Here is a 13,405-nt window from a genome sequence, read left to right as displayed (position 1 = left end):
GGTAAACCTCTCCTCTGACAGACAAACATCTTAATCAATACAGACCACTTGAGCTTATAGGGCGTCATATGGAACCTGGTATGTACACACACACACACACACACACACACACACACACACACACACACACTACCAATTTTATTTTGATTTTACAGAACCATATAGTGTTATTTTCAACATACAGTACCATTACTCTAAGACGACACCCAGACACACCAAAGATGCCTCACTGACTCACAAGAACTCACAAGGACTCACACGAAGGACTCACTCTCGGAGGCCTTTTTGCTCACGAGGATTTCACTGTGACTCGAGTCCTTTGTTACCTGTTGCTTGATTATCCCTTGTGTGTTGCCTCCCACCTTGAGTCCTACCACGCCTCGCTGGGGCAGTGGACACGACCCATCCACCCACGATGAGAACAAAGGCTGCTGATGCTTCTTGAAAGGTGCTATTGGTGGGAGGGAGAATGGTCGAAACCTTTTAGTGGTGAAAAATATTATGTCTAAGTTATACCATTGATGAGAGAGAGAGAGAGAGAGAGAGAGAGAGAGAGAGTAGTCGCACCTGCCCTGGACTACCAATAGCAGCAGGTATAATCTCTCGCTAACCTTCTCGTGTCCCAGAACGTACCGGTATAAGGCAGGTCCCGGCAGGTCCCGGTACAGGTCTCCGGTACAGGTCTCCAGGGAACAGGTCCACCGGTAATTTGAGAGTTTCGATCTACTGGATGATATTCAGGAGGTCAATTGAAAGTTACCTGTCCATGTATTGTCTAATTAACTTACGCGACACCTGACCTCTCCAGACACCTCCACCTGCCTTCAACCTCCTCCACCTGGCCTCAACCTCCTTTACCTGGCCTCAACCTCCTTTACCTGGCCTCAACCTCCTCCACCTGGCCTCACCTCCTTCACCTGGCCAGTACCTTAATATTACCTTTACCTGGATAACTCAGTTTATGTTTCACTCACCTGCTATAAAAAAGTTTAGGATCACCTGAAGATTAGACACCTCAATGCTACCTGGGGGTAGGTTGTTAGGTCTGCACTAGGGTGGTTAATATTCAGGTGATCACTGTGAGTATTTAAATGAGGGAGACCATCTTCCTTCCCATCATCATTTATTCATCATAGTCCTGAGGCACTTCTCCTTCCCTCCCTCCCTTCCTCACTTCTTCTCTCCCTCTCTCTCTGTTCATCCCTCCCTCCCTTCCTCCGTTCTGTGGGGCTGACTGAAGGAGAGGGCGACGTAGCGGGAGACGACCTCAGGTCATACGGGGTTGATGATCGACCAACCTGCCTGACAGGTCACCTGACACGGGGAAAGGTGTGTGTGTGTGTGTGTGGTGGGGGGAGAGGCAATACGACTCCGCCAATCACCCCTTTCTACCACCTTCCTAGCTGAATGATACCTCTTAACCTAACCTAACCTGTGGTCTCTCTCTCTCTCTGTTCAAGGCAATAATTTATCATGGTTAATATCTAAGACTTCCTTGTCCTCTCTTTCCTCTTCCTTCTTCTCCTTCGTATACTCTCCTCTCTCTCCTTCATCATCCTTCCATTTCTCTTTCCTCCGTCCCACTTTCTGTTCCCTTGCTTTAAAACTCTACTTCTCCACTCTTTCTCCTTCACTTCTCTCCTCCCCGCCTCCAGAATTCAACAAACATCATTAAGCTACCAGAACCAACTCGCAAAAACCTAAACACGAAAAGAAAGTCATGTTTATCCACACAGGCGCCGTGACTTATCCTGCCTCTCGTGTGTTGCTCTTATAAGGACCCCCCCCCAAACAAACTCCCCCTCCTCCCCCACCCCAAGCGTTCGTGTAACTCTCTGGATTCATAAACAAGATTAATCCGGCTGTTTCTGTGTCTCGTGTTTATATTTCCTAGGCGTGTACTATGACGTCAGCCTTATCAACCCAATAACTTCTAGCTGTGAGGGACGTAGAGAACTTGGTTGTCGTTTGGTTGATGTTATTGTGTGGTGGGGTAGAGGGCACAGCATAGGATTATATTACCTACAAGTGTCCTTCCACCACAGCTACAAGAGTTCTTCCACCACAGCTAAAAGTCTTCTTCCACCACAGCTACAAGAGTTCTTCCACCACAGCTAAAAGTCTTCTTCCACCACAGCTACAAGTGTTTTTCCACCACAGCTAAAAGTTTTCAGATACTATTGACTACGTGTGACCAACTATGTATCGCTCGGTTCAACTGACATCACCACCACCCGTCTGTCTGTCTCTGTCTCTCTCTGTCTGTCTATCTGAGGTTACTGCACCCGTCAACACTAAACCATCACCATTAATTAACACACACGTCACAAAAGTTAATTTGATAAAAAAAATCTAATTATTTCTCTGACTGAACTCACCAACTGGAAATAAAATTGTTTTTTTTTTATATTATATTTACGTGGGAAAAAATCATGAGTGTTTAATCATCTCAGGCGGAAAATTAGATTAGATTCGGCTTTTAGTGAAGTGAGCGGCCATGTTGGATAGTGATGTGGGCGGCCATGTTGGATAGTGATGTGGACGGTCATGTTGGATAGTGATGTGGGCGGCCGTGTTGGATAGTGATGTGGGAGGCTATATTGGATAGTGATGTGAGCCATGTTGGATAGTGATGTGGGCGGCCATGTTGGATGAGTGATGTGGGCAGCCCATGTTGGATAGTGATGTGGGCGTATGTTGGATGGTGATGTGGGCGGCCATGTTTGGATAGTGATGTGGGCGGCCATGGGCTGGATGAGTGATGTGGGCGGCCATGTTGGATAGTGATGTGGGCGGCCATGTTGGATAGTGATGTGGACGGTCATGTTGGATAGTGGTGTGGGCGGCCATGTTGGGTCGTGATGTGGGCAGCCATGTTGGATGAGTGATGTGGACGGTCATGTTGGATAGTGATGTGGGCGGCCATGTTGGATGTGGTGATGTGGTGGCCATGTTGGATAGTGATGTGGGCGGCCTGTTGGATGGTGATTGTGGGGAGGCTTATATTGGATAGTGATGTGGGAGGCTATATTGGATAGTGATGTGGGAGGCTATATTGGATAGTGATGTGGGAGGCTATATTGGATAGTGACGTGGGAGACTATATTGGATAGTGATGTGGGCGGCTATATTGGATAGTACACGCCATATAAAAATAGAAATAATATAAAGCTGCGAGCTATAAGAAAGTTAATGTATTACACAATAATAAGGAATATTGGTCGTAACCACGTTTAGTACAGGCAGGGAGAATGTGGTGAGAGAAATGGTGTGTGTGAGAATATACTTATACTTTGTATATTAGAGCGGTACATCCACTACCCAGACAAATACCCCCCGGTGGCAGTGATAGCAGGGGTGGCAGTGACAGGGTGGCAGTGGCAGGGGGGTGGTTGCGGCGGCAGGGGGAATTAGTGAGCGGGGGTGTGGCTGCGGCGGGGGTGGCAGTGGCAGGGTGTAGTGGCAGGGGTGGTAGTGGCAGAGGTGTGGCAGTGGCAGGGGTGGGCAGGGGTGTAGCAGCAGGGGTGTGGCAGCAGGTGTAGTGGCAGGGGGTGGCAGTGGCAGGGGTGGCAGTGGTGGGGTGGCAGTGGTGGGGTTGTAGTGTGGTAGTGGTCGGTGTGTGCAGGTTGGCAGCCGCTTGAATGTGCATGGGGAGAGGGGGGGGGTATACTTACAACCCTGCACCTTCATCTTGACAACTATTATCTCCCCGCACTGGGCTGGAAGGCATCCATCAGCAGGTCTCTCTCTCTCTCTCTCTCTCTCTCTCTCCTCCTCTCTGGGCTGAAGCCTCATTGGCTGCTCCGGGGGGTCAGATCGCACGCTTCTTGATGCATTAAAACGAAACTTGTGGTGGACGTGTTGATAGGGAGTTCTTGTGGTGGACGTGTTGATAGGGAGTTCTTGTGGTGGACGTGTTGATAGGGAGTTCTTGTGGTGGACGTGTTGATAGGGAGTTTTTGATGCTTCGTTCCGGCTTCGGTTTGTCGTTTCGTTTGGGTGTTCGGGTTTATTTCTGAGGTTCAATATGGGTTTGGAATTTCGTTACGATTCAGACTTGTTTTATGCTTTTAAACACAATTTGTTCCTTTGTGCTTAGTCATGTTTGCTATGGTTAGGTTTGGTTAGGTTAGGTTAGGTTAGGTCTTCGGAATAGTTAAGTAGACAAAGCTGAAATGAACATATTGGAAAGTGAGTTGTGATATTTGTGTCGTCGGCTGTAGGGGCTATGGTATTAGTAGTGGTTGTGTGGTAGTGGTTATTGGTAGTGGTTGTGGTGGTGGTAGTGGATTTGTGGTGGTAGTTTGTGGTAGTGGTTGTGGTAGTGGTTGTGGTTGTGGTAGGGGCTATGGTAGAGGTAGTGGTTGTGGTAGTGGTTGTGGTAGTGGTAGTGGTTGTGGTAGTGGTTGTGATCGAGGTTGTGGTAGTGGTGTTATCTGCGATCAGGTTAAGACGGCTTTCTGTTCCCCCAGTACCTCACTGCTGTCGGTACCTCCCTCCCTGCCCCCAGTACCTCCCTCCCTACCACCAGTACCACCACGTTGCATCATCATACTAACACCATTTAACCTGAGGCGAGGAACGGGGTTAAATTCTTATCGTGACCAATACAGGTTATGGAGTTAAGAGCTGAAATAAAACTATCTTCATTATGTATTTTATCTTCATGTAATATTCCCTCCCCCCCCCCCACAAGAACCACTTCCTGTCCCCTCCCCCCAGTCAAGGCACCAGTGACCTCAACCAATGACATTCATCACCACAAGCACAACCAATTTTGATTTGTTGTAATTTTGTATACTGAGGAGTGGTTCTCAGGAGAGGACCAAGGCTCAGACAATCACACCTTAATCTAACTAAACTAATCTAACCTAATCTAACCTAGCCTAATCTAACCTAGCCTAATCTAACCTAGCCTAACAAGGACCGACGTCCGTTCACTCTCTGGGTAACATTCGCCGCTGTTCCCACGTTCTTGTCTCAGCATCTGTCCTCCCTGAGTTGTGAGGTGAGGGCGGTGCCGCAGGGTAAGGGCGTGTTCCTCCGGGCGTAGCACCTGCACGTCCTCCAAGCCAGTCTCAAGCCGTGCCACGTAGTATCGTATAACAGTGAGCGGGAGGCCACCAACGACACACACACACACACACACACACACACACACACACACACACACACACACACACACACACACACACACACACACACACACACACACACACACACACACACACACACACTCCTGTGTACCTCCAGCTCTCATACTGGCCAGGGGGGGGTAGAATGTTGAATAGATGCGGTAGAATGGTGAATAGATGCTGCGGTAGAATGGTGAATAGATGTGCGGTAGAATGGTAGATAGATGTGAGTGAAGTATGCTGCATGCTAACAAGAGACACATGTACAATAACTGCAATAATTTCGTAAACCATCGATAATAATTTTCCCATTCAACCACCAAAGAAATCCCCAAAAAAAAATAAATAAATAAATAAATAAATAAAAGTAAAAAAACATGAAGTAAAATAAATTAAAATAAAGTAAAATAAAATATAAAAAATAAAATAAAATAAATAAATAAATACATAAAAGACTGTACTATGAAATGATGCAATTAATATGAAAATATTCTCAGAAGGTCAATTTGAATATTTATACAAAAAAATATTTGGATAACCTTAAAAAAAAATCACAGGTGAGGAAGAAAGGTTAATTAATTTTTTATTTTAATTGTTAATATTTAGAGTATGAGCTAGTTTATAGTGCACGAATATAGACTTTAATATAATGGACAACATATTTATATATGAGAATGTATATAGAAAATATTATAATAGTAAAGAAAATAACATAACCCAGGTGTTCTTAGTTATTAGAGTCAATTATCTAAAGCCTCCAGGTGATATCGACACACACACAAAGGGGTTCGCATTTATATATCACGAAGGTAAAGATACACAGGTAATCTTCATTTATTCAGTAATAACTAAACCAGGTTAATGAGGCTTAGGTAAGATATTCCATATACGTCATAAAGGTGAGCTAATGTTGACCTTAAAGTGACGTAGATCATTAGTTAATTAGCTCTTGATCTCTACCTGGTGAACCCCTGAACACCTGGTGAACCCTTGAACCCCTCTTGGACCCTCGGTGAACCCTTGCTTAAGAATTCAGACGTCATAATATTTCTCAAGATTGATGTTTTGGGGCAGAAAAATGTCCAAACAAAGATGGACAACTGAACTAGAGTGGTTAGTGCCTGGAGGGAGGGAGGGACGGAGGGAGTTATGGAGGGACGGAGGGAAGAGAGTGATATTAGGGTGAGGAGGGGGATAGAGGAAGGAAGGAAGGGAGCATGGCAAAGGGAGGGATGTAGAACGGAGAAAGAGGCCCAGGTGTACAGAAATATGACTATATACCTGGTACCCAACACTTTTCATTCCACACACCTGCGCCGACACCTGTGTTCGACTCCCCCCACCCACCACCCTGCTCACCCCACCCCCTCTACCTAGTAATTTGCATAGATAAGCCTATATATGTTTAAGTGAAGTCATGTAACCTGATTATTATTATTATTATTATTATTATTATTATTATTATTATTATTATTATTATTATTATTATTATTTTGTACATTCGCGGCACACAAACACAGCCACATACACTTAAAACAAACAAACAAAATCGCCTCAAGTCACAGCTCGAACACCCGATGCTCTCTCGAACGACCACCTCAAGCCCCTGGGTAAAGCTTCGTGTTCTGGCAAATTTTCAAGACTTGTTTAAACTACAGTCAGTCGGTTCTTCATGAGTAAAGCACGTACTGTACATAGCCAAGAGCTAGATGGGGACGAGAGACTACATCAGGGGACGAGGGCATCAGGACGAGAGACTACATCAAGGACGGGGACTACATCAAGAGACGAGACTAGATCAGGACGAGACTAGATCCAGGACGAGACACATCAAGACAGGGCTACATCAAGGGGTGGGGACTGCATCCAGGACGAGGATTCCATCAAGGACGAGAGACTACATCAAGAGCAGAGACACATCAAGGGACGAGACTACATCAAGGCAGAACTAGATCAGGACGAGACTACATCAAGGGACAAGGACACCATCAGGACGAGACTACATCAAGGACGAGACTACATCAATGACGTAAAAAAAAAATAAACTACATTACATTAAAAAATATGATAATAAAAATAAACAAAATTAAAATCGATAATAAATAAAGAAAAAAATTGAGACAAAATGTGATAAACGGGAAGAATAACAAAGAGACAAAAGACAAAAATTAAAATACTGATAAAATGAAAAATAAAAAATAATTGATAACAGTTGGATAAAGTGATAAACACACACACACACACACACACACACACACACACACACACACACACAACAACCCACTTCAACACTCACACGCACAAGCGAAAATCAAGCGCCCGCGCACACACACTAAAATATATGAGTGAGTGACAAAATACTCCGTTAGTGAACAAGTGAGTGAGTAAGGGAGTGACCGAGTGAGTGAGTGACCGCCTCATATAAAACTCAACTGAACAAGTCTTCTCGGGAGTGACTGTTCCACAATATCAATAAAAGATTAATGCGCACTCTAACACCCCACTGGTCCTGTCATGGCTGCCAATACGGTTCTGTTAAACAGTTTGACTACATCCCAAGGTTACGTGAGAGAGAGAGAGAGATACATAGACAGAACGAATAAATGAGAGATAGAAACAGCAACTCAAACAGAGAGAGCTAGCTAGAGAAAATAACTTACTCTTAATACATATAATATACAAAACTACCACACACACACACACACACACACACACACACACACACACACACACACACACACACACACACACACACACACACACATTCACGCGATTTTCATATTAAATTTTCAGACCTAACTCTTTGTGGAGGTAGAAACTGCTTTAAGTGGTTCCATAAGTGGCGAAAAGTGACCATATTGGGTGTTGTAAGTGGTAAAAGTGACTGACTGACTGACTTGACTGATTGACTGTCTGATGGGAGATATAATTACCCCTGTTATTTTTTCCCTGCCCTGATATGGTGTTTATGGCCTGTGGTGGGGGGAATTTCCTGGACCATGGGGGATAATTTATTCCCGAGACGATTATGACCATTAATAATATACTGTACTATTATATACTACTGTTAAAACTGTTTATATAATACAAACTTGACGTACTTATATAAAATCCACTAGTACACCCCTTTGTAGGCCTATATCAGATGACACAACACTATATATGGACCGATTGTAACCCCGTCTCCCCTCCCCTTAAATGCAGCACACAGGTGTTGACTGCCAGGTGATGTTGGACCTCATTCGTCAACACCTGCCACTGTTACCTGCGTCAGCACGCTCTCATTATCGCTTACAGGTGCTGAGTGAGTGTATATCTCTTTGCCCTGGCAGTGCTCATGTAGTGCTGATGTCAGTATAGCCAGCACCGCAAGCAGGAGTGTAAAGTATACAAGTGACACGTTAGCACACCTGCATCACGTTGACACACCTGCATCACGTTGACACGCCTGCATCACGTTGACACACCTGCATCACGTTGACACACCTGCATCACGTTGGCACACCTGCATCACGTTGACACACCTGCGTCACGTTGACACACCTGTATCACGTTGACACACCTGCATCACGTTGGCACACCTGCATCACGTTGACACACCTGTATCACGTTGACACACCTGCATCACGTTGACACACCTGTATCACGTTGACACACCTGCATCACGTTGACACACCTGCATCACGTTGACACACCTGCATCACGTTGACACGCCTGCATCACGTTGACACACCTGCATCACGTTGACACGCCTGCATCACGTTGACACACCTGCATCACGTTGCACACCTGCATCACGTTGACACACCTGCGTCACGTTGACACACCGTATCACGTTGACACACCTGCATCACGTTGGCACACCTGCATCACGTTGACACACCTGTATCACGTTGACACACCTGCATCACGTTGACACACCTGTATCACGTTCACACACCTGCGTCACATGAATAGCAGGACACATCACCTGTTTAAGGGAGGGACGATGACCAATCAATTTTATCCAACTTTTTTTTCACACAACAGTAAATTACAGTGAAACCTCTATTTAACGGACTATATAGATGAAAGTCCGCTATATCGAGGGTCCGTTAAATGTGAAATCTCCCTCCTATCCACTCTCCTTCCTGCCTCCTCACCCACCCTCTCTCCCTCCTTCTCACCCCTCCTCCCTCCTTCTCCCACCCTCCCTCCCTCCCTCCTCCTCACCCTCCCTCCTCCTTCTCACCCACCCTCCCTCCTTCACACCCTCCCTCCCTCCCTTCTCACCCACCCTCCCTCCCTACTTCTCATCCTCCTCCCTCCTTCACCCACCCCTCCCTCCCTCCTTCTCCCTCTCTCCTCCTCACCCTCCCTCCTCCTTCTCTCCCCTCCCTCCTTCTCATCCCTCCTCCCTCCTCTCACCCACCCTCCCTCCCTCCTTCACCCTCCCTCCCTACTTCTCATCCTCCTCCTCTCTCACCCACCCTCTCCCTCCTTCTCACCCTCCCTCCCTCCTTCTCATCCTCCCTCCTCCTCTCACCCACCCTCCCTCCCTCCTTCTTCTCACCCTCTCTCCCTCCTTCTCATCCTCCACTCCCCACACCCAGGCAGGAAACGATATAAATTCACCTACAGGTTCACACAGGTAAAAACTTGGCCTCCTAATAAACACAGGTATTATTATTATTATTATTATTATTATTATTATTATTATTATTATTATTATTATACTCACTCTCAACACTAAAACAATAATTACGAATGATAATTATTAAGTGTTTGATAAATGTCTTCCGACGATAAATATGCACAAAATGACATCACACACATACACACACACACACATACACACACACACACACACACACACACACACACACACACACACACACACACACACCACACACACACACACACACACGTAAATCTTAGCTTACAGCAAAATTTCCAACACACGTTATGAATTATTTCTACCTTAACACCAATAACAACTGTTGTGTTTTTTGTGTATTGTAAGTTGTAGTAATTTATGTGATTCTTATATCCTGTTGTGGTGGATGTGATTGTTGTAGTGGTTGTGGTGGTTGTTGTTGTTGTGGTGGTTGTTTTGGTGGTGGTTGTTGTGGTGGTTGTTGTAGTGGTTGTTGTGATGGTTGTTGTGGTTGTTACAGTAGCTGTGGTGGTTGTGGTCATCGTCATCATCATCATCATCATCATCATCATCATCATCATCATCATCATCATCATCATCATCATCATCATCAATAAAAAACGAAAATTGGTGTCGAATTGAAACTTTTTATTTTAATATTATTTATAGGAAACCTTTAACAAGTTGTTCTGCTGTGATCAATGGAGGGAACAATGGAGGGAGGGAAGGAGGGAACAATGGAGGAAGGAGGAACAATGGGGAGAGGGAGGGAAGGAGTCACGAGTCTGATCATATCTAAGGAGAGAAAAATATAAATATGAAAGAAGGGAGAAGAAAGAAGGGAAGAGAAAAGATAATAAAGATGAAAGAAAGAAGAATGATACGAGGAGATAGAAGGACGAAATAACGGAGAAGAAGTAAGGGAAAATTACCAAAGAGAATGAAAAAAAAAGGAAAGAACGATCCTGGGTATATTCCTCAGCAGTACACCCAACCCAACCCAACCTAACCCAACCTAACCTAACCCAACCTAGACAGAATCGTAACACCAGAAGATGATAATAAATAATAAACTTGTCACAGAAAACATTTAACCCCCCCCCTCTCTCTCTCTCTCTCTCTCTCTCTCTCTCTCTCTCTCTCAACATTACTCCTCATTCAACTTCACTATTCACTCCTATACTCTTCTCCCTTCAGGTGTTATTCATTCATCTGATGTACAAATTCCTTTAAATATTATGGTTTTGTAGTATAGCGGAAGCCCCTGGAGAGAGAGAGAATGTTTACCAATAAAACACATCTATGATAAATATTGATATCTTTGAGCCTCCTCCTCCTCCTTCTCCCTTGAGGTAACCGAGATCGAGAGGGGGTGTGGGGAGGGGTGGGGAGGAATTATAAATACCTGTTGTATACATGTAAAAGGTCCTTGTTCATATCGTCTGTGTCCTTTATCATTAACCTGGATTTATATTTTATTGATAAGAGAAGTTAGTTGATAAATTTGGAATGAATGATAAATAAGATAACAATACAATGTAGCCCCCAAACACAACACAATGTAGCCCCCAGATACAATACAATGTAGCCCCGATACAATACAATGTAGCCCCAGATAAATCAATGTGCCCCAAACACACTGTACCTTGCACACAACACAATGTAGCCCCAGATACAATCAATGTAGCCCCAGACACAACACAATGTAGTCCCCCAACACAACACAATGTAGCCCCCAGACAACACAATGTAGCCCCCAACACAACACAATGTAGTCCCCAAAATAGACCCAAGAGAAGTGATGGTGATAAGACGGGTAAACCTCCTATCAGATCTGTACAGACCCTCGTTCACGTGGAGGCGACACCTGTAGTCAAGGTAAGGAGGGGGGAGGAGGAGGAAGAGGATCAAGGAGAGGAAGGAGGAAGAGAATCAATGAGAAGAGGGAGTAGAGGGGAAGAAAAACAATTCAAAAAGCAGAACAAGTTAAGGAAAATAGAAGGTAGGAGCCAAGCGATAATCAAGAGGAGAGAGAGAGAGAGAGAGAGAGAGAGAGAGAGAGTGTGTGTGTTAAAACTTAATGAGTGTAACTTAATTTACATATATAATTGCTGCACCACACACACACACACAGGTAATAATAACAGCAGGAGGAACAGCTGTAATACTGACAGCAAGAGTAGTAATTAAAACAGTAGCATAAGCAACAGCACCACCAACGGCAACAGGAGTGCCACAACAACAACAACAGGAGTGCCACAACAACAACAGGAGTGCCACAACAACAACAACAACAACAGGAGGCCAAACAAAACAGGAGTGCCACAACAACAACAGGAGTGCCACAACAACAACAACAGGGTGCCACAACAACAACAACAACAGTGCCACAACAACAACAACAGCAGGAGCACCACCACAACAGGAGTAAGAGCAACAGCAATAACAGGAGCACCACAACAACAACAGAAGAGAGAATAACAACTACAGAAATCACAGCAACAATAATAAGTGAAGCCCTCAAGCGGTGGTCAGTGAGTTGGAAACCACGTGGCAGGTCACCTTCACCCCCTGACCCCAGTGTTTCCCTCTTCCTCTCCCTCCTCCCTTCCTCTCCCTCTTTCTCTTACTCCCTCCTCTCCTTCCCCCTCTCCCTGTTTTCCTCTTCCCTCCCTCCTCCCTTCCTCTCCCTTTTCTCTTACCTCTCCCTTTCCTTCCTCCCCTCTTCCTCTCCCTCCTCCCTCCCTCCTCTTTCTCCCTCTCCTCTTTTTCCTCCTCCCTTTCTCCTTTCTTCTCCCTCCCTCTCTTCCCCCCTCTTCCTCTCCCTCTTTCTCTTCCTCCCTCTCCTCTCTCCTCTCCCTCGTCTCCCTCCCTCCCCAGGACGCTCCGTGTAAAGCTGCCTCACTGTGCACGCTTCAACGCTCGAGGAGTTTTGTGTGTGTGTGTGTGTGTGTGTGTGTGTGTGTGTGTGAGAGGAGGCCACACACAGACACTCCTTCATACATACACACAGAATATACACTATACAACTCAGGGAGGACTAAACGTATAATAAGTGTATATTTCAACACAAGTTTTCCCCACTGACGCAACACAAAAGTTTGACCTGGCAACAGCGGCGCTACTGAAGTTTAAAAAAAATTATATATTTTATTTCTGTGTGTGAGGGAGAGATTAGTATTTTCTTCAACTTCGGTTTATTTTTAATTTGTATTTTTTTTAATGGTTTTTAACCTAAATTAACCTAACCTGATTTAACATTACCAAACTTAACCTAACCTATCTTTAGCCTACCCGACCCGACCCGACCCGACCCGGGACCCGACCCGGCCCCGAGACCCACCCAACCTAGCTTTAGCTAACTTAATCCAACCCATCCCATTTAACCTAAACCCTCCAGGTAACGTTAGGTTAAGGAGTATAATCACCAGGTTAAATAAGCTAGGGTGCCTAATCTTCAGGTGCTCCACACATAGCTATCGGTGACGTGTGGTTCTGGCTAATCAACTCACATCTCAGAGACGATCAATCCACCATCCTCCCCTGCCTCCCCCACTCTCCTCCTTCTCTCCCCGCCCCTCCCTCCCCACCCCTGTCCCCCTCGTTAGTCAAACACGTTCATTTCCCTCATTGA

The sequence above is a fragment of the Homarus americanus genome, unplaced genomic scaffold (assembly GCF_018991925.1).
Source record: "Homarus americanus isolate GMGI-L3 unplaced genomic scaffold, GMGI_Hamer_2.0 scaffold24430, whole genome shotgun sequence".
In the NCBI taxonomy this organism is placed as follows: domain Eukaryota; kingdom Metazoa; phylum Arthropoda; class Malacostraca; order Decapoda; family Nephropidae; genus Homarus; species Homarus americanus.
Note: the sequence above shows the minus strand (reverse complement) of the source record.